At 37.6% G+C, this 26,435-nt stretch overlaps 1 long non-coding RNA gene across 3 annotated transcripts in view; it reads left to right on the top strand.

Moving 5' to 3' along the window:
• The window catches only part of LOC118645961, a 200,964-nt gene extending 175,210 nt beyond the window's left edge, over nucleotides 1-25,754 (top strand). For 2 of the 3 annotated variants that reach the window (XR_004963596.1, XR_004963595.1), the window contains one exon: nucleotides 23,515-25,754. This is a non-coding gene — a long non-coding RNA (uncharacterized LOC118645961). Of the gene's footprint in view, nucleotides 1-12,737; nucleotides 16,058-23,514 lie in introns of those variants that run through there. The other variant, XR_004963597.1, reaches the window with a different exon arrangement.
• Nucleotides 25,755-26,435: the final 681 nt, after the last annotated feature.

The following is a 26,435-nucleotide window of genomic DNA, read 5'->3' as shown; positions in this document are numbered from 1 at the left end:
TCCTCGGGGAAGATACATTTTCGTCGGGATCGGAGAAAGGGCTCGGCGAACTTCTTACCTTACGTGACAACCCGACGGTGGACTCTATATTGAACATTAACAATAGATTATCTATCAAATTTTACTCGGAAATTTCTTTTCCCTTCTGTAAAAACACGAATTGGATTTCATTTCCGTCACGTCCACGATCCGAACTTCTTATCCGCGTCCGTGATTTTCCTACCTTCCTATCAAAAATTGAGTTGCGGCATAACCGCGGGGTTTTGACTTTTTGCAATTACCCCATCGTAATTTTTCTCGATATCCTTAAATGTAACGCAAACACGCGCGCATCCGCATTACGGCAGCATTATTATCATGAGGCGTATACCGTCAAACCTGTAACTGTGCCCGCACTATGCTCATAACTGCACGATTCTCCAACGAGAGGCGTTTGCTCAGAATGCCACCTTGTCAGCGGTAGCCGCATCGGGAGACATAGTTGGGCGGGCGAGCGGCCGCTAAGGGGGTGGTCGGCGACCGAGGGTGGAAGGACGCGCGGGTAGTAATTAATGCCGCTGCAGCGCTGCAGCGGACCAAGAAGCTGCGGGGACCGAGAGAGCGCGGTGGGCGGCGATGGCAGCGGCGACGCCGGCCAAAAGCAAACATTCCTAGAGTCACGGTATCCGGTATCCCGAGTATCCAGGTATTGGTTCGACACGTACCAATTATAAGCCGGCACACTGGTCATTTGTAACGCGCCGGAATGCCGCGTGGACTTGTCGTCGGACGGGAGAAGGCACGGCTGGCCGGTTCTTACTCTGGATTGAGCGCCATTTGGACCCTCGCTTTACCGCAACATCGCCTCTCTCTCTCTCTCTCTCTCTCTCTGTGCCTCCTCCTTCCCTCCTTCCCTCCCTCTCTCCTCGCGCCAAAGCCCACCGCGAAATATTTAAAGCGAGAGCCTAATGTGCGTGAGAACAAATGTTGCCCTTTATTGTTCCGCCTCCCCGGAACGTTTAATTTAAACATCACGTCGCCCACGATATTATTCGCCATTATTCGCATTGTGCGACCCGCCCTGTGCCCTGAATTATCTAAGGTTCGCCTCTCGCAAAACACCGCTCGGCGATCACGGATTAATGCAGCCGAAACTGCCAAAACTAATTTACGCTGATTCGATCTTGGCTCCCGATGCTTGCTTGTCGGTGTTTAGTTTCTCGTGCGTGCTCTCTTTGCACCCGGAAATAATAATTCGATTTCCCTAATCGTATGATCATGCGATTGTGTTACGTGCATCAAGTTCAGTACCGATAACTCCATGCAACTGGAAACTGGAATAATTGATCTCATTTTACTTAGAGCGAATCGGCAGCGTTAGGCCGGTAGATGTATAATGCCAAGCACAAAACTCGGCCATTAGTTCGACATACATAGCCGACGAATAATGCGGATCAACACTCAACTTTTGTCCTTATTCATCGGAATTATTACCTAGATACTAAATTACATACTTAATTATTGCGACATGGCACCTCGCCAAAAGCGCAGAATGCCTAAGGAAACGTCATTGAACGTGTTACAAACAAAAATGTCATAAATATAAATTAAGTAGGCCTCGTTTGGCGGCTTAAGCCTTATAAGAGAACATAAGCAGTAATGGCATACTTTTTTCTTTGAATTTGTTCCAAGTATTTTATTTTGCACAAATATTAACGGGGAATTTATTTGACAATTTCTAGATTAGTACTCGACGTCTGTCGGGATACGGAAGCGTATTTTACGGATTAACTATGCTCGGGTCTTATCACTCGAATGTGTATGCGCTCCTCTTACGTTTCCACCCGCTATATTTCATTCACAATGAGACTGTGCTCTGTATTGTACGTATACCCAGATATCGAGTTATAAGCGAACGTATACCAGAGTGATTTGTTTCGCGCGGAGACAGCCGGAGCGAATGTCGTGAGATTAAAAGAGCGAGAATGCCTTCTCCCCCTCCCCCCCATCTCGGAAGGCACGAATGATATTCACGATTGTTCTGCGCGTCCTGATTCGCAGAACTGCGGAACTGCTCGCGGATACCCGGTTTTCGGATATTAATTCTTCGCGACACGCGGCAGCTCTCTTCAAAGGGTTTCCGATTCCCTTAGCTTTTATTCTACGGTTTCTTAGGCCAAATTAGAGATCCGTCGAGATTTTCTCGGCTCGGCCTTTAGAAATATAAGTAGACGTGACATATTCTTTATCATATATACTCTTTGGTGAGCACGAAGTTTTAATTTTAACAGAGACACGGAAATGTAATATATTTGCAGATAAAAGGGATGGTTATTTAGATTTAATTAAATCTAAATAAATTTAAAAAACGACAAATTGTACTTTTGCATTTTGTTGAAACATTCTCAGAATCGAAGATTGAAATTTGAATAATCTGTGATAAATATCTGTGATTTTAACGTTCGATGTAATTCTTTTTCCTCGCATAAAAGAGAAACGCGTAAAATAATTATTTTACGCATCTTTCTTTTTAATTATTGCTTTTTAAGTAATTGCTTTTTTGGCAGTATTTTTCTATGCGTACATGGAATTTCTGAAGATCAAAGACATTGAATTCGAAAGTAATAGAAAATACTTAAATGTAGATCAAATATTTCATTTGTAGAAATATATATGTATATGTGATGAACATTTGATTTCCTCGTTTCCTCTTACCTCGTAAAACGACGAGCGATCGTAACTTTAGAGAGATATAAAGGGTGTCGACGTTTGAGCGACGTTGACGGATACGCGCCTTGAAGGGGCTGAAATAATTTCAATCGCAAAGCGCTCGCGGGGAAACCAGGAGTCGAAAGACGGGCGTGTTTAAAGCCAATTTACGAGGTTTACATCTGACGACGATTGAATTATTCAGAAGGAGGAAAAGATGTTATATAAGATCTAACTCAGTTTTTATGTTTTCCAGAATCGATCGACTAGCTAATTCGTAATTTTATAAGAAACATAACTTAACATCACTATATTTAATTTAAATTTATCTTGGCTTTACAATATCAGCTAAAGTTACGGATATTTAAAACTTCTTACAGGTTTCTTAAATTTCTTTGTTTATGAATTAATGACAGAAAGTTTTAATTGTAAATATTCAATTTTTTGTCTTTAAAATCAGTTGCAAGGAAAAAAATAACGAAATTTGATTTATAATAATTTATACAGCGAAAATGATCTTATTTGCTGTAATAGATAAATAACTTGTAAACGAATGAGTGAATTTAAATGAATTGTTTATATTTATATGGACATTTATTAGAGTTTTATTAATATACGAACCAAAAATTTAATTGAATTTATAGTCCTAGTTCCTAGTTAAATATTTTATAGTACTCATTTGCAAATGAGTACTGTAAAAACGATTTTACATAAGAGATTAACAAAAAATTAAATAATTTTTTAACTAATAAGAGAATTATGTTCACATTTTATAAAGATATCCAAACCTAATAATAGCAAAATCTATAAAGTTTTTAAATTTTTTGGTAATACTTTAAAATGTAGCGTATTAAAATAATACACTGAATTTTCACTTTTAAAGGATATAAAATCGAAATATATTACATATGATAATTGTATCCTGAAAAGTCAGAATGTATAATAATTTTATTGGTCCCTCAAATAATTGAAGCATATCGATTTTTCAACAATAATATTAGGTTAGTCCTATCATTATTATAGAATCGGCATGTAAAATACATAAGTAAAAATGTCTCGAGTACTTATTTAATATTAACTAAATATTTAATATTATCCATATAATTATCAGATAATAATTAAACAGAGAATTATTAAATCACTTGTTATTCGAGAGAATAATTGTATCTTGATCTTAATTAAATCTCCCGTTTGCTCAAAGGTTTCAATTCTCGTTAAACTCTAATTACTACCTCGAAAAATTAATCATCTGTGTTAAACGACGAAGGAATTAACATTACTCTATATACGTTCGCATTGAACAAATAACGAAATTCGTGGGATCAAGCAAATCAAAACATGTGTGACGCGTTGTACGAAAGTCAAAGAGCTCATTTGAATTTTTACGGTAGAACAAGTTAATTGCTGTTTCAGAGTCGTTCGCAGCTGACCAATCTCCCGCGAGTAACGAAGTCCCTAAATAACTGTGAAAATAGAAATAAACGAGATTATCTGGCAAATTATCAAAGCTTATTTAGTCCCATAGTTTTTAGAAATGAAAAAAAGTCAACTTATGATGGACTTATTCAGTCCACAGTGTGTATCTTGAGTAAACATAGTTTAAGTTAAGAATTAAGTATACAAAGAATTATAATACACGTAATAATTTTATAAATATATAAAATTGAGGATATAATAAAGTGTCCGCAGATTGCTCGATTGACGTGATGATTTCGCGCGCGGCTGATATCAGGCGTAAAATATAATAGAAAACACTCGCCGCTGTAAACATCGCGCGCGTATCGTCCTCCCACGCGCGCGCCGTTTTCCATTACGTGATTTTATATTCTCGAGCAATCTCCGCCCGTGCACACCTATGCGCACACACATGCACGTACGGCGGGGACGTACTTCTGTGCTCGGTTAGGAAGGAAAGTACGGGGAGTACAGCTCGAGATGAATTATGGTCGAGATTTTTCATCCAGTGGGGCGCTACGTGAGCCGCATCGGTGGCGCGAAACTTGTCGTAGTGTCAATCGCTCCGGCTTTTCGCCGTGCGCGTGACTTTCGCGAGCCGCTGAGAAATTACGTCGCGACAATCGCGAATGAAAATTAGTCGGTCCTACGCCCCCCATCCCTCCCTCCGCCCTAAAAAAACACAGCTCTATCTCGCAGTTTATAAAACGCGGTTGCATCTTTTTTTTGCCGGCCGCATCGGTTTATGTTTTTTTTTTTCGCGACCACGCGTTTTAATAGCATACGCTTTTTCGACGGTGGCAAGTAACGGATTAATGAACGTGTGTGCATGCGTGTAGATTCACGCCAATCGACCAGCGTTATGACCGCCGTTTATGTTCATTCCGACCGATATCCGTCGACGGATGTGTGTCCATGAAAAAGAAAATTATCTGGAAAACGAGTCCGCGCGCGCTGCGCTGCCGGTGTAACGGAGAAACCAAACAAAAATAAACGTCAAGAGCGTTATCAGAGAGCGGTTCTATCGACGCGCAATTCGGAAAAGCGGGTTTCCGCCGGCGTCGACAGTGGCTTTGTTTACGCTCCTTTCGGAGCTATAAACGCTTTTTGGGTCATCGTATTCGCGCGAAATTGTAGAACATGCCGCATACAAACACACATCCGCGTCATATGATACAAAAGTAAAAAAAAAAGGTGTATAAAGTTTTCTTTTACCTTCTCAACTTCTTGATAACATCATCTCTCTTAACAGTGGCCTTTATCATTCCGTGACATCTATAATTTAGTAAGCTATCCCAATCTGAGTTACTTAACGTGGAATTGAATAAGATAAAAGTATGCTTACAAAAAATTCGAAACAATTGTTGTTAAAACTGCTCTACCGTCGAATAAAAGATAACCGTCTGGTTCGCATTAATATTTCTAAAGTTTTATTTTTACTTTTTATTGAAAAAAAAATATAAAACGGAAAACGGATATTGGTATCAGCGACCGCGCTCTTCCTCTCACCCTCTTTCTTTTTAATAATAAAACAAATAATGTATATTTTTTACTATTATTATATATATATATATTACCCTTAACCTTAAAGTACATGGGACTGCGAAAATACATGGACGAGCAGTGTTCACTAAATGAGACTCGAGACACTTCAGATTTACACATGAATTCTTGAAGACGGTGCTATGTCTCTGAAATGCAGTCGCGAAGGCACCCCGGCGCGAAGGAATATCGAAGTTATCGGTACACCTCTACGGCGTCCGAGGGACTGCACATGAGTGTTATTATAGCATCAATATGCAAATGTTAAATAATACACGAGGCTTCCCGAAGCGTATCCGACCAATACGCGCTCGTATATTTTACAACCGGCGCGGGCTCAGGCTGTAATTAATTAACCCAATCGTATCACGTGCGCGCAGATTCTTATCCACGTGTTCCTCGCACATACGCGCGTTCGTACCAATTAAAGTTTTGCTTCTCTTTGCCGGCCCGCCGGACACATAATATTTCCGCCCTCGTTATTTCCGCCAGCGGTGGCGAATTCTGTTTTTTAATTAAAACTATGCCTATCGCTCACGAATTACGGCAGCGTCGCCGTTAACCGCGCCCCCGTAAACTTTAACCGTGTCGGCGGAAAAAAGTCGTAACCCTTTTGTTATTGGTATACGTCGCCTGTACTTTACGCGACGCGGGCCGCTGCATCCGGTGATATTGGCAAAGACGTATTTGCCCATCGATCACTATTTCGTGAAATACCGAGTGACCGGGCCAGTGTAAATCCGTCTCGGATTTATTTGCTGTCAGCAATAAATTCGAGAATCGCGAAATACTAAACGCATCCTTTATTTTATTTGTTCCTTTTGATCGGGTATACAGAAATGCTGTTTCGCACGTTTAGATGAATTACTATTTCAATAGTGTAACATGTTCGAATACAATGGACATGACGCTTTTATTTTTTTATCCTCCCTTTTTTTTTACCTTTCCGAGAATATTTAGCGGAAACGCGCAGCTTTTATGTGTTTCACAACAGTAAACATCAATTTCGTACTCGAAGAGAATCTTTACTAGATTTTCCGCGGGCTAACTTTTACGGCATGATAGGTTACTCAGTGAACCGATTCTTTTCCGTTTAGTTTTTTTGACGGATTTCTTAACGTTAAAGAAATCCTGAAGTAAATTACCGACCTTTTTTGTTTACTAGAAAATATCTTTAAATTGGCTTTACAGAATTCCAAATTCTTTTACATAGTTAAAGTGCGCACAACAGTAAAAAGAACCAAAGTTGATTTTATATTATTAGCAAAAAACTTTGTTAACATCTTAACAATTTTTTAAAAGATTCTTTCGTCAACGTTTAAAGAAAATTAAGTTTGATATAAAAATTTGATTCACAAATTTGATATCATTGTATCTCATATTCTAATTAAATATGTTTCACGTTGCAACTATGATGGCATGAAAAACAAAGATACGGAATTATGTACAATATTGATTTTTTGCGTAAATTTTATAGAAATAAATAACAAAGATTAATAATTAATCAAATTAGTTGCATACACTGAGAAAAAATGAGATACTTGCGACTATAATTGCATAGTAAAATAATTATAGCCAGTAATATTATTTTTACAGCAATTATTACTACAATAATGTTAATAATAACCGTATGTTTATAGTGAATGCTGATACTGATTGTTTTATGGTGTGTGTACAACTTACTATATTAAGATCCTTATTTTGGTTATGATAATCATATCATAAGTTGTGTAAATTATGATTAAGTGAACTTTAACATTGTTTAAACAAACTATAATCTATATTGTTGAATAACTATAAAGATATGGTTGGGTTCGAAAGCGATTATAAATTATAGTGATATTATGCTTTTTGCAACTTTTTTTTTTTTCTCAGTGCATTTGCTGGACGTTCTAAGAAAACCCCATCGCGCGAGAAATTCGGGACTTTCGTCCCTCGATTACGCTAACTGCGAAATTATCGGCAAGAAACTTATCGCGATTAAATGCACGTTAGTCGGCCTCGTCCGCCTAGCTTAACCCCCGCCGCCGGTCTTTTACCTACTTGCAGAGAGGCGGTTAGTGCCCGAAGGGCTAAAACTGACGGAAGGGCGTCATTTGTTCCGACGACAAGCTCGGCCCATCGGCGCATCGATTTTTGTTTGATTATCTTGTTAGAGACGTGACCAGAACCGCCTTGTGTCTGTGTCTTCATTAAAGTCCACTCGACCGCGCGGTCGCCGTGGCCCGAAGGGGGCAAAAGCGGGGGTAGGTGGGCCGTGAGGTAGTTACAGCTTCGACAACGATGGTCCAGTAGAGAGAAGAAGAGAACGAGAGAGAGAGAGAGGGCGGACGTACAATATTCATCGACTAAAAATACATCATCGACGCGCTTCTGCCGATATCGAAACGATAGGCTGGACGCGGTTTTAACATCACTGTTTACCTTCCCTCACCAGGCTTAAACTGATTGCTCGACAACTAGCATTTCAATTGTATCAATCCCGCACGCTGCATGCCAATCGGCGCGTGATTTGTTTCGGCGACGTGGCGTTTTGAGAATGATTAAATGACAGCTACGTATCGAAAGAGATGATTATTATTTTATTTCATTATTAACAATTTAATTGTGCAATTTCGGAGACCAAGCCACCTTTTAACAATCTTTCCGCTTTAAAATATTTTCGTAGATTCTTTCTTTCCTTTATTTCCTCTTATCTCCTTTTATTTTATCTCATATTTGTATTATTTTAATTTCTTCGAGTCTAGCGGTATAAATACATATGTATGTTTTTAAAAAAGTAATATTTGTGGTAAATGTTAAGTTATATTTAGTTTAATTAGAGCTTGTTTTAAAGTAAATTATTTTCACATTAATTGAAGAAATATATTGTAAAATATTTCACCAAAATATTTAAGGGATCTATTTTTTAAATAACTAGACAACAACATTTGTCCTACTTTTTCTAAATTCAGACCCGAAAGGATCTTAAAAAATGAAGGTAATATTTATAGATCGTTCGGTTATTTCGAGCCGAAAACGGCGATGCTAAACTTCGAGACGTACACCCAATCGCGCGGAGAGCGAAAGAAATAATTGGAACGAACGTGTTCGATGCGGCTCGCGTGAGATTCGGAGGGATTCACGAAAAAGGAAGGTAATTATCGTCTTCGAGTGCGCCGCGCAGATAAAGTCAGCCGATATAACGTCGAACTGCAGACGCTTGCCGTAATGAAACAACCGCCGTCGTTTCGTATTATCTCTGTCTTTTATTTGGGTTTCGCGTAACTTCCTTTTCTTTTTGCCTTGCTCGCAGAATCCAGAACGAGATGGGGAACGTTTCATTACCAATATTTGATCGACTCTACTTTACCGCACGATAAGTACTCTTGTTGCGCAGTAGCTCTCTTTTATTTTAATAGAATTAAAATCTGTCTCTTATAATATTCAATTCTTTTAAGATCCGGTACCTTGATGTGTCGCTTCAAACCCAAAATCTTAGCCTTCAATCTGCACGTGAAAGTCTCCAACGAGCTTAAATATTGGCATCGTAATCCGGAGTAGTTTTGAATTCAAAATGAGCGATTACCTGAAGAAAAACTTGCCGAAAACTCATGAAAATAACTAAAAGAATAATATCTTGGCTTGAACTCTTTGGACGAGATGTTAATTAACGCGTTCTTCTGAGGCAGGCATAAGTTTGTCACGCGATATTTTAACGACCGTCGCGAGATCGTAGCGTGGAAATCAGGCCGGCTGCTAATTCGCTTCATTAAGCGCCGTTCGGTGGAAACACCATTGACAAATGTCGCCGGTATTTGCATTTCGGGGTCGGTGTATCGATCGCGAAAGGTATTGAGAACCATGTTATTTCGCGAAACGGCTGATACTATCTTAATTGGACATTTTACAAATCGAGCTGTGCGAGAATTTAATCTTGCCATCGCACGACATAAACGAATATGCGGATTAAAATCATATTGAATTCGACCGAGTCTTGATATTTAATCACGAATTGATAACGACGTGGTTTCAATTGTAATTTAAAGTGTATATCAAATAGATAGAGGAGAGCAAAAATCTACTATTGAAATTATCAACGGTGGTATTCCGCCGAATAAAGAGGATTTATAAAGGGATTTACTTGCTCTAAAAGAATTTATTAAAAATTTAAAAAATTTTAATGACTGAAAAAAATACGTGATTTTACGCGGAATATCGCGTTTCCATTATTCGGAACAAACGTAGGGATTACTTTTCCATTTTTATTGGGCATCGAAATTGATTGTGAGACTTGCTCGTTCAAATCATTGAAGGAAGGCTTCAGTGAACGCTCGAGTAAGAAGGTTACAAGAAGGTTACAATTATCCCCCCTCCCTCCCCCCCTCCATTCTTTTCTCTTCAGTTTCTGCTCTCGCATAATCTTACACTGTATTCTCGACGAGGAAGTGTTCCTCAGACGGTCCGCGAAAGTCTCTCTTCGTTCGCTCTAGTGTTTGTTCAGTATTCACTTAGAGTCCTGGACCTCGGCCGCCGGCTCCTCTCGTTTTCCCTCCTCTCGAGCGACGACCCTCTGTCGCGGCCCTATCCTCTATAACGTCCTTTGCCGTGCTCTCTGCGGGCAAAGATGAATTGTCGCGAGAGGCAAACTGTACCTTTGTCTTTTCGCCTCACAGTGTTGCTGTGTTGTGAGAAAATATCGCGACGTCATGGACGAGCAACCACTAACAATAAAACTCAGTCGCTTTCGGGGAGGCCGGCGGTAAACCTTGTAGAATGTTATATTTGACAATTTTTTATTTTTCAAGTAACACGGGAATTCCACTTCATAAATAATTAAACGAAATTCGATCCACCGCCTCTTTTTGAGAGCGCCAGGTCGTCTAACTACTGCGCAACTAAAAAATTGCACTCGCTGATACTTCTCATTAATCTTTAAATTAAAGAGCCGAGTAATTATTGGATTACCTTTTCCCTTCGGCCTGAGAGTCTAACGTCGTTGTCCGCCAAGTAGAACTTGCCGCACCGACAGAGAGAACATTGCGTCGCGGGGGGAATTTTTCTTGCTTCGAACGAGGCGAATAGATGTGAACGGGAGAGGTGACGTCTTTACCGTCAGTTTATATCGGGTGTCTCGAGACCGAGGGAGCAGGTTAAGCTTTCGTTGCGATCGAAGTATTCGAGAGCAATGCATCCTTCCTATCTTTAGTCCTATAAGAAACGACGCGCGACTCCCTCGTCCTTCAAATCTTTTCATCTAACTTCTTTATTCCTCCCATTGCCACGGTTATATTGTTGTCGCGGAAGCAATATCTTGAAAATGCAGTCGCTCGACTGTACCTAAATTTCAGGACACCTGTTAGAATTTTTCGCTCGACGAACAGCAAAATGAGAGGAAAAAAGTTGCTCGATTTTAGATTAACGATATAATTTTATTGCTTCAAGTATATGTACGAAAATGTTTTCTTGTCCCACAGCAGCTGTCGCATTTATCAAACTTATCGAATGTGTGTTAAGAAGAAATCCAGAGTAAAATATCGATTTTGAATTTATTAAAGAATCCATTATTAATGAGAAGGAGAGAACGGGCGATGTGATAAATGACGGAACATTCAATACGTCGCGTATGAAGTTATTTACGATTATTTTATTGTCTTTTATTAAACTATTTGCATCTTTACGATATCAGAATATCAAAAGTGACGACAGCCCTTTTCCCCATGCATTCGCCAGACATATTTTTCGCGCGGAACCTCTCGCGTCGACATAAATTTCCGCGCGTGTCTCCGTCTTCCTAAACGAAATCGCGCTTCGTGGCGACCGCGTCCGTTTTCTTATTTAAACGGTCTTCATATACGCGCGCGACAATCGCAGATCACGGAGATTAGGGCACGCTCGACATCTCGGAATCGCGGAATTCTCCCTCGGGGAAAGTTCTCGACGACAGTAGTAATGGATCCGAGACCGGTGCCGGCGGGGCATCCGAGCACGGGAGGACGAGAGATGAAACGTTCCAGGGAAAATTTCGCTCCGCGGTTTATATGACATTCTCTAAATTGGACAAACCCCATCGCGTACATAATATTTTCGCTTATTATACCATTACATTATATAAAAAAAACAAAACGTAACACGGTTGTTTTCATATAAAAACGCCGCGTTTTAACCATTGGCAGGAATAATATTTTTTTTTAAATTAATTTATGTAATATATAAATTATGAAAAATGAAAATTTCAACAAATTTTCTATGCGAATCGAGAATATTTTACGACTTGGAATCTTGGCACTTTTTATATTTACACAAAAATATCAGGATATTTAAAGCGTGAAAAAATTGGATAAGAATTTTTATACAAAATACATGAGAAAAAGAAGTGTTTTTTATATTCAGTATTTCTATTTGTTTTCTATTACATTTACTTCATAGAAACAATATATCTTTAGATAAAATATTATTTTGTTGAATACAATTTTTTTTAATTTTGTTGCATCAAACTATTTGTAAAAGAAGAACATTATTGTTTGAAATAATATTTTTTGATAAAATAACATTTTAAGCGATAAAGTTATTAAAAATTTTCATTAAAAATATGAATGTTTTCAATGATATTGTTTCATTTTTTAGAGCATGTGGTTTACTACATTTGATTATTAATATTTGCCGTAAATATTTTACATTATAATATTTTGTAATTGTAAACATAAGCAAGATTGTTAAAGTAAAATAATGTTTTTTCATAAGCAAGAATTAGTCAACTATTGAAAAGTAAATACATTTTATTCCAATAAATGAGTATATTACAATTAAAAGCATTAAATTATTAAATTATTTTGAAATTAATTTATTGAAGCAATTAAATTATTTTATTGAAACAAGACACGAATTTTTTTATGCAAGTAACCCAAAACTTTTACTGAAACAATAAAATTGCTCAAGTGAAATTGTTTATAACATTAATAATTTTACATAAAATTGTTTAACTAAAAGAATTTTGCGTTTTTAAACAAATATTTATTTTAAGATATAAATACATATTATTTGAAAGAGATATATTATTTTGTGCAATTTTTTCAAATAATTTGCTTGGTTGAATTATTCTAAAAAAATGCATAAATTTCTTTGAATTTAAGAAAAAAATGTTAAATCCGAAACAAAATTTTCTTCAGTATATAAATCTTGTTTTCACTGAACGTTACACAGAAAATGACCGAGATAATTTTGACGCGCCATTTAGTGTGAAAGTGAGACTGATCTATGTACGAGCGTTTTCCTCGCACTCATACGTAATTTAATTTAAGTTAATATTTCCCAACGCTGTTTAGCAATATCAGGGCGATGTAAGGGTCTTAAACGTCCACCGAGACGACCGTTTATCGAGTCAACCCCTTCACACCTCTGTCCTTTTCCGTTTCCCTCCGATTTCCCATGCGTCTCACCTTTCTTTTTTAAACTGTCTCGCAAACGTTTTGCAAATTGAACGTCTAAGAACGCGTTTCACAGTCTGAGAAAAATCTGAACGAAATTAAGAGTAGGTTTAGACTGGGAAGAGAGTCGCTCGCGTGACGTGCCTTAAAAAAATAATATGATTAGAAACTTGCATATGTTATAATAAAATTTTCGTTATCATCAATTAGATTTATGGATGTAGAACGGACACGAGATTTTTTAAGTATTCACACACGAAGTGCTCGAGTGAAACCAAAATCCGATTCCTGATAAATCGGAATTATATCGAAATTTGCATTCACTTACAATTCTAGCGCGTTCTGCCAATCAAAATAGTCTGTAGTATCGTTGTTTACCGTTTGCACAGTCTGTATCGGACTTTCGGCTTACATCGATTGCCCGAACAGCGACAACATCCTCGACAGAGGGACAGTATTCGAGATAGAATCATACACATATATACGCCCCCTCCCCCCACACACACACGAAAATAAAAAACAAATAATCAAAGACGATCCTTGCTAATGTTTCTCTTTATGTAACTTTATATGTTTTTTTAAGCTTACCAAACTACCGAATGCCGAATAAATTTTCAGTCTTCAAACACAGTTATAATTTAAATAAGAATAGTAATATTAAATTTGGAAATTGAATACGTTAAATAAGTGAAAATAAATAAGTGCAAATAAATAAAAAATGATATGTATATATGTATATATGGAATATATCACAATACTTATTTCGGATTTTTTGGATATACACTTCTACATATTTCACTATAAAGTTATTTTTAAATTCTTTTCTTTTGACGACGACCGAAATAATTTAGGGATAAAGTGTTAAAATAGAAAAGCGGAAGAATTGAAAGAGGTCGTTACACTTCATTTCGCACTTATTTTTCAATAACGCTGCGAAAATTGAACTTAATTACTTCGCGATTAATAGATGTCGGAAGTTTATGTTTTTTTCAATCTTCTCGGTAGCGCAGTTCGGTGTGGCATATTATTTATTGAAGACTATTCAGCGGGAAATGACGGGGAACGCATCGGCATCGTTTATTCATCGAGTCCCAGGGGGGACCGTCGAGTCGCGGGTGCATTATTCGTCGAAGGCAAAATAGGTGGGCATGAAGCGCTAAACTTCGACCAGAAGCGCGAACAAAGCGCGCGGGTTTTAATTTTCCTCCCATAAATCGTGAGATATGATCTGCCCGAAGATTTAACGTCGTCCAAAGTGAATGATAATGAGAAACGAGCCCTTCTGTCCGGCCGTTCTCTCGCCGGCGATATATTCTCGTACGTGAATCGTGTTCGTTTCGCGCGTCCGTTTCGCTTCACTTCGGTTAGGAAAATAGCGAAGTTAATGAATGGACGTGAGGAATGTGTCATGTTTATCGCATTTCTTAATTGCCCACTTTAAAGTTAAATCGCGAAATTCGCGAATATCATCGGATGTTGACTGTCATTGTCAAGTTAATAATGTATACAGCGTATTGAGAAATTATATGGTACATGACATGCGTAATATCGTGGACATGCATAGATGATGTTTCGATAATTCTCGTCGAAACAATTGGTGAGATTCTAACTAGAGCATTTTGCAACATTGACAATCCGACGTACAGAATACGTTTTGTCGATGTCACGAAACGTTACGTATATATGCTGATGAGGTTTTTTTCAATTGCTGTTTATCCTAAGATATTCTGATTGACACAATGGGAAATGATGCCTTATACATATGGATAACCAATCTTTCTGAAGACTATAATGCATTATCTAGGGAAATTATGTAAGAGCACTATTGCTGTCCCAATTTTTAAATGAGAAAGAGAGAGATTTGTTTTAATATTACATGGCCGCTCCCGACGTCCGGCGATGATCAATAATAATTTCTGTCGTGTTATTTTCGATACCACTTCGTTTCAATTCTACCGATTGAAGTGGCCCGCTAAAAGTCAGGCAATGCAATATGCAACCGATAATCATATCATGCCTCGTTTCGACACTACAGAACATTTCGGTACTGAATTGCATACACAGTTCCCCTTAAATGGATTAAACTTAACTTATTTATTGAATCGAATAATGAAATTACCGCATATGCGAAATAATTTCTACCGCCGCGTTATTTTCAATATCGCGATCAGATCCACCAAATCCGTCAGTTTAATTAATTGTCAAGTAATAAAATATGTGGAGTAACGTATCGTATTTTTTATCATGTTTAAATACGCAAGTGGCGTAAGAATTACACGTTTATTTTCTGACAACAATTCAGGTTTAACCACGAAGGAAAATATCCAATTTTTTATTGATCATTTCTCGGAATGGGTAAAAATAACCTTTGTCAAAATAGTTATTGTAAAAACGATCTTCAACGTTTTTCAATTATGAAAGATTGACTTGAAAGATTAAATACGCGCAACATCCCATTTATAGGATTTGTTTTTTCGATAAAACTTTCAGTTTTGCCTGTAAAAATTTAAAACTAAAAGTTGATCAAACCAATCTCAGTGTCTAATGTGAGGACAGCTAGAATTGAAAACTTGATTGGACCATAAATGGATGCTCATGTTTGTTCGTGCAGAATTCATGACCGCGGCGACCAGTAAGAACTTAATTACACGCTGACGTAAAACTGACGGATAAGAGAACTCTCGACTGGGGAAGCCGATCGCAGCTGCCGCGGAAGACTACTTTAATGAGCTATCGTTTGAGCCTTTACTGCCGCTCGTCTTTCGCCGCGGAAGTTACGGCCCGAACTTCGTTCTTGGTCCAGCCGGCGCCTTCAGCAGCAATCTCGTCGCCGTTGTCAGGCCGGGCCGGGGGATTATTATTTCTGTTGCAGAAGCCCGTCTCATTAAGAACCCAGGAAATTACCCTAAAGTCGGATTTAACCTCTTTGCTCTCAGCGTTCCCAATTATAGACCTTATCTCCAGTTGTAAGTGTACCAATCGATGTCTACTGATATATACTGATATACATATAAAACCTGAACTTATTTTTGCAGTTATATAAATTCATATAACTATGTCTGAATAAAATAATATATATTAATTTGTATATTTAAGAAAGAAGAAGCAGAGTTTACACTTTCTTTTTATGTTAATATATTGAAAAAAGGTGTTTATGCAAAGGATGAAATCGTGCGCGCCAGGATTGCTCCTGCAGATCCAAAAATGAAAGATCTAAAAACGAGGGAACACTATACGTGACTTAGGGTAAAAAATGTTTGTTCGAGGGAAAGGAGAGGCAAATCGCGAAATCCGATTTACGATCTCATAGCGAGTGAATCAAGCGGTGAATTTTGCGGCGATTTTCTTTACCCTCAATTTTCCACTATTCTCGAAAAGAGAAAAACGAAGCAAGTGATGTTTAAGATGATCGAAAGTGATCGCGCTACTCTCACATAAATTCCGTGAGGAGAAATATACGAGTTATCATTTACCATTACGACGTATTTTCAAGGTGCATTAACGATTAATTTGTCAATTTATGTCATTGACGCAGAATACGCATTTCTATTGGCGAGGACTTTATTATATATTTTTTTTATTTCTTTATTTTCACTCGCGCACATCTCTCTTTCTCTTTCTCTCTCGCGGAAGACAACTGCCGCGCAAAGAGGTTTTGCCTACGGAAAGACTAGGAGTCGAGAATGGACAGAAGAAAACGAGACGAGGGAGGAAAGAAGCGGTGTGAGCGTTCGGTATAACTGCAACTGCGAGCGCGCCGCCTCCGGCAGTACGAGGGAATATATTTCAATCCTTTTCCATCGCTTCATCCTCGCTTCCATTTCTCGGAGTTTCTTCTCCCCCACTCCGAAGTCTTTCGCCTCTCCTTCGCGCGACAGCTTCTTGAACTTACCTATTCCAAAGTGGTATTCTTATTGCTATGCCATTTAAAAATAAACTTGTACACCTTTTAGTAAAGCAAAGGTGTGCGCAGGATATGTATTAAAGTATTAGCTCCGTCAAATTTCCCGAGATGTATCGTTTAAAGGATTTTGCCATTGGCACATCGAGTAAGCCCCCATACAATTTCACGGTATTACTTATCGGATTCGAAGTCGAGATCGGAATCTCTTTCGTGCATTTGCGCGAGAAGCTCAGTTTAATTTTGAAAGGCAGACAGGTACTATCCTAACATTTAAGTACGATGTATATTCTGCACACGATATATATAATAATACGCGCACAATTATTCGTTACGTGATAATACGCTACGTAATGTGTGCGACTAAATTATTTCTATTATTTCTATGGACAATTGGGAAGAAGGGCTGCCTACTCACAGAATTGCTGAAATTTACCTATTTATTATATTACTATTTTTTTATATAAAAAGATACAAATTAAACGTGAATCAACACTTCTGATTTGTTTTCCAATTTGACAAAACATCACCGTACATTAGAAAAATTCTTATTTGAAAAAAAAACCGAGCCTGATGGAAATATTTTTATGGCAGATTCGGGCACGTGAAAAATTATTTTAGAAAGTTTTTATATGCTCTTGCACAAAACTTCGTAAACTAGTAGAATAGTCATTACATATTATATAATGTGATTATAGTGAATAAAAAGCTCTTTTCTTATTTAAAGTTGCGTTTTCACGGTTATTTGCATTATTCGTGAAATTGCAAATTTAGCGTCGCGCGGTGAAAGTTAAGAAAATTATATACATTACACATTTATCTCAGAAGATGGTATGTAATTCTCAAAACTCGCGAGATATTTTAAACTTCCACTTTGATGTAAAGGCTGGCGAAATATTAATAAAGTAACTCTCACGTCTCTCTTTTTCTATTCTCTGAAAGAATCATTGTTACACCCTTCGCGACCTCCTAACTTGAAGAAACCCCCCGTCTTGATTGGATTTTCATCCGTAAACGTTTTTATGAAACATTGTCTCGTTCTTCTCGGTGGCGGTTACTACGCCAAGAAAAGGAGGGAGAGGGGGTTGTCAGCCCCGTCACGTGTGTCTACCGATCGGGTTGGAACGAGTAGAATTTCAATGAGCAGATATTCGTGAAATTTTATGTCTGCGTCGGAATCCTTATTAAAATCGAGAGCGGGGAGAAGCGTGGCACTCTCGTCGAGCGTAATTAAATATGGTTTTTCAGCGGGCGCGTTTTCCAGTCTGCCGGAGCAGATCTTTCAGATCTGCTTGTCTTGGCGTAGATGCCATATCTAAGAGCAGATGCAGCAATTTTTTTCGTGCAAGAAAGTCTTTACTTTTTATATCCCGCCATTAAATGACAATTATGAAAGCATGTAGACTCTCGAGAATTGGCAGATTAAAGTTCAATAATGAATTCTTTGATTTACTCTTGATTTATTTTAAGGCGACGAAATTTGAAAAATATTTTTCAAAAAAAAAAAAGAGAGAAAATATGCTGCGTGACATGTAAAAGTGAGAATTTAGTTGCATATACGTGTTTCTGAAATTTCATGAATTATTTCGCGCTTGCATTACCAAGCGATCTATTTCTATGTGACATTAATTATGATTAATTATAAGCGGACCATATTTGCAAGCGTTGAATAAATTCAATAAACGTAGAGTAGTTTGTTGATTTTATATACTAGATTAGCAGTTACATTTATTATAAAATATGCATAAATATACACAACCGTATGAATATGTAGACGGAGAACTTAAACACATTAAACGCGTGTCCATCGAAGTATATTAACCAATAGTTGACTAATAGCTGAAAAAATTTTTAAAATTAAACTTAATTTAAATTAATTACTTAACATAGAGATTCGAGATTCTTCCCTCCTCCGGAGATCAAGACGTTTCTGCTGAAAGATACAAAATAATTCTTTCATCAATAATCTTTCTGTTAATTTTTATACTGTAACTTTTTGCAAATGATTCCAGTAAATTCATTAAACATTTTACTTTCTTTTTCTTCCTCTTATTCTTTCCTTGCAGTTTAAGAAGAAGAATTCCACCGCTAACGGGTTAATGCCGCGCATAGCGGAATGCCACCGTTACGTAAGACCGCAACTGTCTACGAGGGGACACAATGGTTGCGGGAGGGGGGTGTACACTGCGACGCGGGGGTGGTCGCTCTTACGAAAGACGGGAAAGAAACGACGTTAACAAGTCCCCGTTAATAATGCAGCACCGACGAGCAGGCGCTACGCCCTATAGCAGTGTACACAGTTAGCCGCCCCAGCTGCCGACGACGCCGTGTTCGTCGTCGTCGTCGTCGTCGTCGTCGCGCTGCGTCTTCAGGAAATTGAGAATCTCTCGGGTCAACGGAGCAAGAACGGTGCCACGAGGTGGATCCGCATGAAAGGCTAATAAGCCCGCGCCACGATTTATCGTGCCGCACGTACTTACTTCCGCCCCCGCTCGGCTTCGAGTTAATTAAATAATCGTCCGACGTTTCCGTTTTATTATCGCAGCCGTCTGCGACTCCTACGGCGTGTCTCAGCCCTGATATCGCGTGACGTCGATAAAGATCGACACCCGTTGCGTCAGGTAGCACGAGAGCCCTTCTTTGTGAGCGCGCGTTTGTGACGTCGCCTGTGCCGAGGATTATTTTCGGAACGGAGGAGGGAGCCCTTGGATGTAATAAAAAGCTAAGGGCACGATAATTTAAGGAAGTGTCATGGAAAAGACCGTTATCGTATGGAGACTCGACAGAGAGAGAGAGTAGGATAAAATAGAATAAGGTATATGAAATATAATAGAGAATAAAAGGAATTGAATGTGGAGATAAAATAAAAGCGATGACAGGAAATGAAATAACGCGGTCTTTACTTATTAAGGGATTATGAGAGATCTCAGTAAATCGAAAATAGGAGGATATTTTTAACACCATGTAAAATTTTTATTTGAAGAAATAGAGATATAACGATTAAAAATATAAAAAACATATTGCTTAAAAGTATTGCTTTAAAATTTCAAGCTGATTGATAAACCATATTCCAGCTAGCCGCCGCTTTGAATGATGGTGTTTTGAAAAAAATGCTTTCAAAGCTTAACAATATTTTTTCGATGTAGAGAAAAGTCGCAAAAACTGCCATAGGTCTTTTAAATTGTTCAATTAATGCTTTGATATTAAATGAATAATTTAATAACATTATCCGTATATCGACAGAAAATAATCAATAATTACTTACATTATTGAAAGTTAATTTGCTTTAATAATACTATACATACAGTTCTGTGACATTTTTTCCCATTGAAATATTAGAGCAAAGAATTTTCAATAATTTAATTGATAAAAAATTTTGCCTAAGGATCTTTTCAAAAATAATAGAAATATTTTGTAAACCTACACGAGATATTTTCTATCGGTGTGGAATCCGGCCTGCTCTCTATCAGTTTCTAAAAGTGAGTGAGATTACTGAACAATTCCGGCTATACATTTCAGGACCTCCCCTGGCCTTACGGTCCAGGGAAGGTCCTGTCGTCCTTTTCGAGTGAGTGTAGTCCCCCGGTCTCTAAGTGAAACGTATGTATATAGGCGCGGCCGAGCTTAGAGACGATAAAACTACTGGGTTCGCGAAGCCATAAGTATTTATTTGCGCAGCGTGGAGTCCGGAAAAGAGAAATAGCCCAGGATCCGAAACTCAACGCGGAGCTATCGATGAAACGTGTTTCTGATATTTATCTTTCTCTCACTATAGTTTTAAACAGAAACGTATTGTCAGGACGCTCCTACATAATTTAAAAAATGCCACTAAAATAAACGACAAATCGTTTGGAAATTTTAATGAACAAGGTTCTTACTATCGTCCTTACTATTGTTTATTCTTCCCATTTGAAAAGTTATTAATTTACTAATTTTATTTTTACATTTTGCTTGTCTCACGTTATATATTAACATATTAATTTAATAAAAATTATACTTTATATCTACAATAATAAAAATATTATAATGTACAAAAGATAAATATTTCTACAAAAGTTGCATCCTAATTGTTTCAATACTTTTCTATTTAAAAAAATCTTAACAATAAAAGATTCTTGAAAACAATGCCTTTTCTTCGGACCTAACAAGACAAAAAATCCCTTAAGAAAAGATAAGACATAGCGCAGAGACGCGAATAGAGTATAAATCTACTCTGCCTGTCTTTCCTCTGTCGCGTTTGCGGTTAAGTACACATCAGGAAAATCGATAACATCCAGATAACGTAAGGTAACGAAGAACTCCGTTCCATTTGCAGATGCGTAGCGCAAACACTTGCGGGCGAGCAGCGTTAATCGCTTTTCGCACTCGCGTGCTGTTTAACGCAGCGTAACGGCAACTCGCTGCTCGTTATACGCGGGAAAACTTTACGTTTATCTCGCGCGCAAAGACGAAGGAGCGAATGCGGGAGGTGAGAGAACCGGAGCTATTATTGGCAGGCGGCCGCGGTAAACCACATAAATCACTTCGCGCACTCGAGGTCCGTTGATTAGCCGTGATATACCACGGATGTCAAGCTGCGAGTTCACCCGTTTCACCGTTCGCGAAAGAATCGATCGAGACGAGGCGATCTACTGGGTGGCTCTCGTATTACCCGAAAACTTCCTTGCGCACAATTGTAAAAGCGATATCAATGAATAAAATAATTGTTTTAAAATGACTAGAATAGAATGTAATCTCTTTATATCAGGGAAAAAATGCTTATTTATGCTATTTTTTAATTATATTTCCAATTTGATACTGGATTACATATAAATAAATATTATATAATGTTGTAAAGCTTGACGTTTCAAATACCTATTACTACAATGTTTGAGCTTTTGCTAATAACAAATTAATTATAAGCCTTGTAGCAAAACACTAAAAAAGTACGATTTAAATTATAGTTACAATACTAGAGGAGAAGTCAATGTTATGATCCCTCATTGACATACATTATAATAACTTTATTTGTTATGCTATTGTTATTACTAAATCTAAAGTTAATCCTCTTTATGAAAATTGTATAAAAATTTAATGTAAAGTCACATTATTATCATCAGTTACATAAATGATTAAAAATTAATATCAATTATACTTGATTTTTTTAAGTGCGTTAATACGCAGAACAAGATGTAACTTTTTAATTTTTATCTGTATTACTCATTTCTTATTTATTTCTTATTTATTTTTGTTCACTAAGTTGTTTATATCATATTTAAACAAAAATGTTATATATATTCGCGAGTGAGTATGATTTAGCCTGTACGCATTCAGCAACTCTTTCCTTCGTAAAAATAGAGATATAATAGAGATATAATCTGAGAAATCGCTCTCACTTCATTCTTTGATTACTTATTAGTGGCTCGTCACTTTTCGAAAATCGCTTCCACACGGTCGTCACGCACGGAAAAGAGGCAAACGGATAAATGTTTTTTTTTCACCCGCGCGCTGTAATATGCGGTGCTACCCGTCGAGGACGATGGTTCCCGCAAACGGCGCACCGGATACCGATAAAAAAAAAAAAAAATGCATATTCTCGGCCCTGCGGCAATCGAATAAAAATCTCGGGCGCACGCCGCACCGGCCGGCTCTCGCTCTCGCAAACGCGGTGAACACGTCGGTGAATGCGCGCGCGTTGCACACCCATTTCTCTCCCCGCGGGTATAAAATCGAAACGGGATACTTTGCCTCCGTCCCGTAGATACCCGGACTAGAAAAGCGATAAAGCCGGCTAGGGAAGCTCGGATCGCGCGATCGGGTTTAGTCCCGAAGTCCGCATCGCGCCGCGCGTCTACGCCGAAAATTCGCCCGTTTATTCATTCTAAATTCATCCGACACGCCCGAATGTTCGGCCGATGTTATCCCGCCGCGGCGCTGACGCTGGCTGGCTGCGTCGACAGAATCCTCGATGCAATCTCAAACCCATGGAGGGATCTGGAAAATCTCCAAACAGCCGTCAACGTTAATATCGCAATTGCCAGAAAATCTTGCCCGATCCAGTAATTATTATTCCCCCACTTTTTGTGCATTACGTCGCGGAGAGTGACGTCTAATGTTTCTGGGAGAAATAATGAGCATTAATCTGTTGAAAATTTTATTCAAACACGGAAATAATCTTTCGTAAAAGTTGTACGAAATTATACGAAATTTATACAAAATTTATACGAAATCATACGACGGCGAATTTTTTTACAATTAAAAATAGTTTTATTCACGTGCTGAATAAAATCGCGGATAAATAATTGAATCAAATTAAATTCCGCGAGAGAGACAGTTCAATTCGAGGCTTGAATAATCTTCAATGTACCTCATTGCACATGATGAATATCAAATTTCAACCGTTTTATCATCGATATTCGCTTTGCGAATTAAGGCGCTTTGCAGTAGAGCTCTAGTCTTTTGATGTTATTAAAAACACAAAGACTAATTTCAACAGTGAGTTTTGAAATATTCCGACAGTATTTGTTACCGTTTTCATTACAGATCACGTTCCTGGATTAGGTGAGGAGTGATGCTGAATACAAATTTCGCACACACGCGGTCGGCGCACGTCCACGTGTGTGCGCGTGCGCGCGGATGCGTGGATTAATGATCGAATGTCCGTGGTATCGTCGTGGTCGTGACGAATGGATCAAGGCTCTCCGGTGTGACCGGCGAATGGTGACAGACCCCCCGTGAAGAGAAACGGTCTCAGAGACACCATTTACGGCGAAAGAAGGACGCTCAAGGGGCTAGTTCTTCCTCCATATATGCCATGGCGTTTACCGTCGAACGATGTGACGATCAATTTTTAAAACCACCTGAAACACTCGCTGGCAGGTGCTGCTGGGATATTTTAGGGTTTGCGGAATGTCGATGGCCCATCGATGACGCTGACATTCCCTCCAAGCACCGTATGTAACACGCTTATATTTATTATACGTATTTGCGAGTCAATTTTTTAACGGCACCCATTCTGTGGACGGTTTCACGTGGAAAAAAAAAATTATTCAGATAATTTGAAAGCCATCTAAAATCTTCGCATATGAATTCCGCGAATGTTGCCATATAAAGTTACCGAAATGCACAATTCACGTTTCCAAACCGAGCAATTTAATTTAATTTAATTTAATTATTAACGTCATGTGTTTTATACTACCGGTATTTAGTTTTAATTATTTTTTATTTAGAATATAATAATAACTCTTTCACGTGCAAATAACAAGAGAAGTAGGACTTAATATACAGAAAAGAGAAAGCAAATATAGAATAAGTAATATGGGGAAAAAATGTTCTTTAAAAGGTGAAACATTTGTATAACGTTTCCTTAAACTCAAATCTGTAATAGAATAGAAGTAAAATAATAGCACATGCCTACACAGATAAAATAAAATTACAAATATAGTGTAACAAAATAAAATAGTAACACGAGGTAATATATATATAACAAAGAAACAGCAAAATAAAAAATTGTTAGCTAAATAATAGAAAAAGAGTAAAAGACTGCAAAAAAACTCGACATCTAACAGAAAACAAATGAAATTACAAAAAAAAACGACCTGATAGTCACGGAGAGATTTAAATAAAAAAAGTTCTGTATGTTAAAACCGATTGGAAAATAACGTCGATTTCTCTCGCGTGCATATACAAAGTGGCGCGCGTGGAAACTAGAGGATTTGGTGCTCTGCATGCCGTATCGGTAACGATAAACACGGCGATAGACATTCGGCCGCGTTCCCGGCCGTCGCGCGACTTTACTCCCCGGCTTCGAATTCTTCTACGAGAAACGGAATTCGCGCAATCGAGGCCTGAGAATGCTCCCCTCGGTTTACATAAGGTGTTCATGCATTTATTCGCGTCCTTACGTAGAACCTTTAATAATACATGGCAGATAAGGATGCCGAATGGAGTTTCGTATGCGGCGGCGCACGGTTCACTTTTCATGTGCATCCGCATGAGCATATCGCGGAGGAGATATTGGGATGCGCATAAGTTCGTGAACATTATGTGCGTCGTCGTCTACATAGTGACTTCTGAAAATAGTGCATTAAAGATACAGACAAACCGACGGAGTCAAAATATTATCTGAGAGAATATTATTTTTATTATGAACACGTTACTTCGTCGACAACTTAGACATTCTTTTATCCTCGGTGTTTTGATTCTCGATCGTTTAATTCCTTAATTTCTACTCTGTGCTCGTTTTCTTTTTAATACTGTAATTTCTTTCCTTTTAGTAAATGTTCAAAGACGATAAGTGTATTGTGAAAAGATGGACAAAAGTCCGTTACGTATTTATTTCATGCCTGAAGGAACAAGATAGACAAGACACATGGGACCGGCTGTCGAGGAATTTTGAAATAACATTCAGAAGATTTTATGTAGTTTTATGTTAAAGAAAAGAATAGTATCCCGATCTATAACACCTTTTGTTACCTTTGGTTACCAGATCAAAATAGAAATCATAAAGTGAAAAATTATTTATTTATTGATTTGCACGTAAAAAAGTTGCAGCTCAATTTTATCCGGGATATGTTAACTGAGATTGTGCATTAAGATACAATATGAAGAATAATTTATCTACATTTTTTTTCCCAAAATAATTAAAAAATGTTTTGAATACTCAATTCAAGGTAATTAGAGGAATTAGATACGTTTTACAGGAGACGTTAGAGCTAGTTGACCAATTTTTCAATTTTAAATTTTACAGACAAAACCGACATGCTATTTACCGAAAAAACAAATCATCAGTTAGTAGATACATTGAAACATCTGATAATATTATATTTTAATAATAAGTGAAAACTAAGAATTAATATAAAATGTTAATATCTTTCGAATATTTCCTACGTGTCAAATAATAAAAGTCTCAGAGTCGAGATAAATTGACTAATTAAATTTAACTTGTTAATTATAACATAATTGTTTTATATCCGCTTAATTTTATAATTAACCGTTACTTATAATAAATTAACTACATTTAGAGCAAAAGAAGAAATATTATAAAATTCATCATTATTATGACTGTTTAGCACGTGTAACACGAGGATCAGATTGACCTACTTGCTCGACTAGTCCGTTTGTGAAAAAAATTAGTAGGTATGCAAATAATAAACAGATAAGCAACAACGAATTACAGAAATACATCAAATAAGATCTACATTTACTATCTAACAGTCAGCTATAGATAACTGCGTAATAATTAAAGAATAAAAAATATAGCACTATAAATGTTTACTTGTGTAATATGCTGAGTTTTCAATAGCGCCTCGTAGCTCTTGAATAATATATGCATCTGTACCGAAATACTGTGAGGAACTAAGCAGCAGTGTCTGCTGCATATACAAACACGGTTACAGCTATCTCCAGTGTTTTGTTTAGAATATAGATCCAATTAGTCAACTTACCCCTAGACAACTGGCTCT

This window comes from Monomorium pharaonis, chromosome 6 (assembly GCF_013373865.1).
Source record: "Monomorium pharaonis isolate MP-MQ-018 chromosome 6, ASM1337386v2, whole genome shotgun sequence".
In the NCBI taxonomy this organism is placed as follows: domain Eukaryota; kingdom Metazoa; phylum Arthropoda; class Insecta; order Hymenoptera; family Formicidae; genus Monomorium; species Monomorium pharaonis.
The sequence above is the reverse complement of the archived record's forward strand: the minus strand, read 5'-3'. Positions and strand labels throughout refer to the sequence as shown.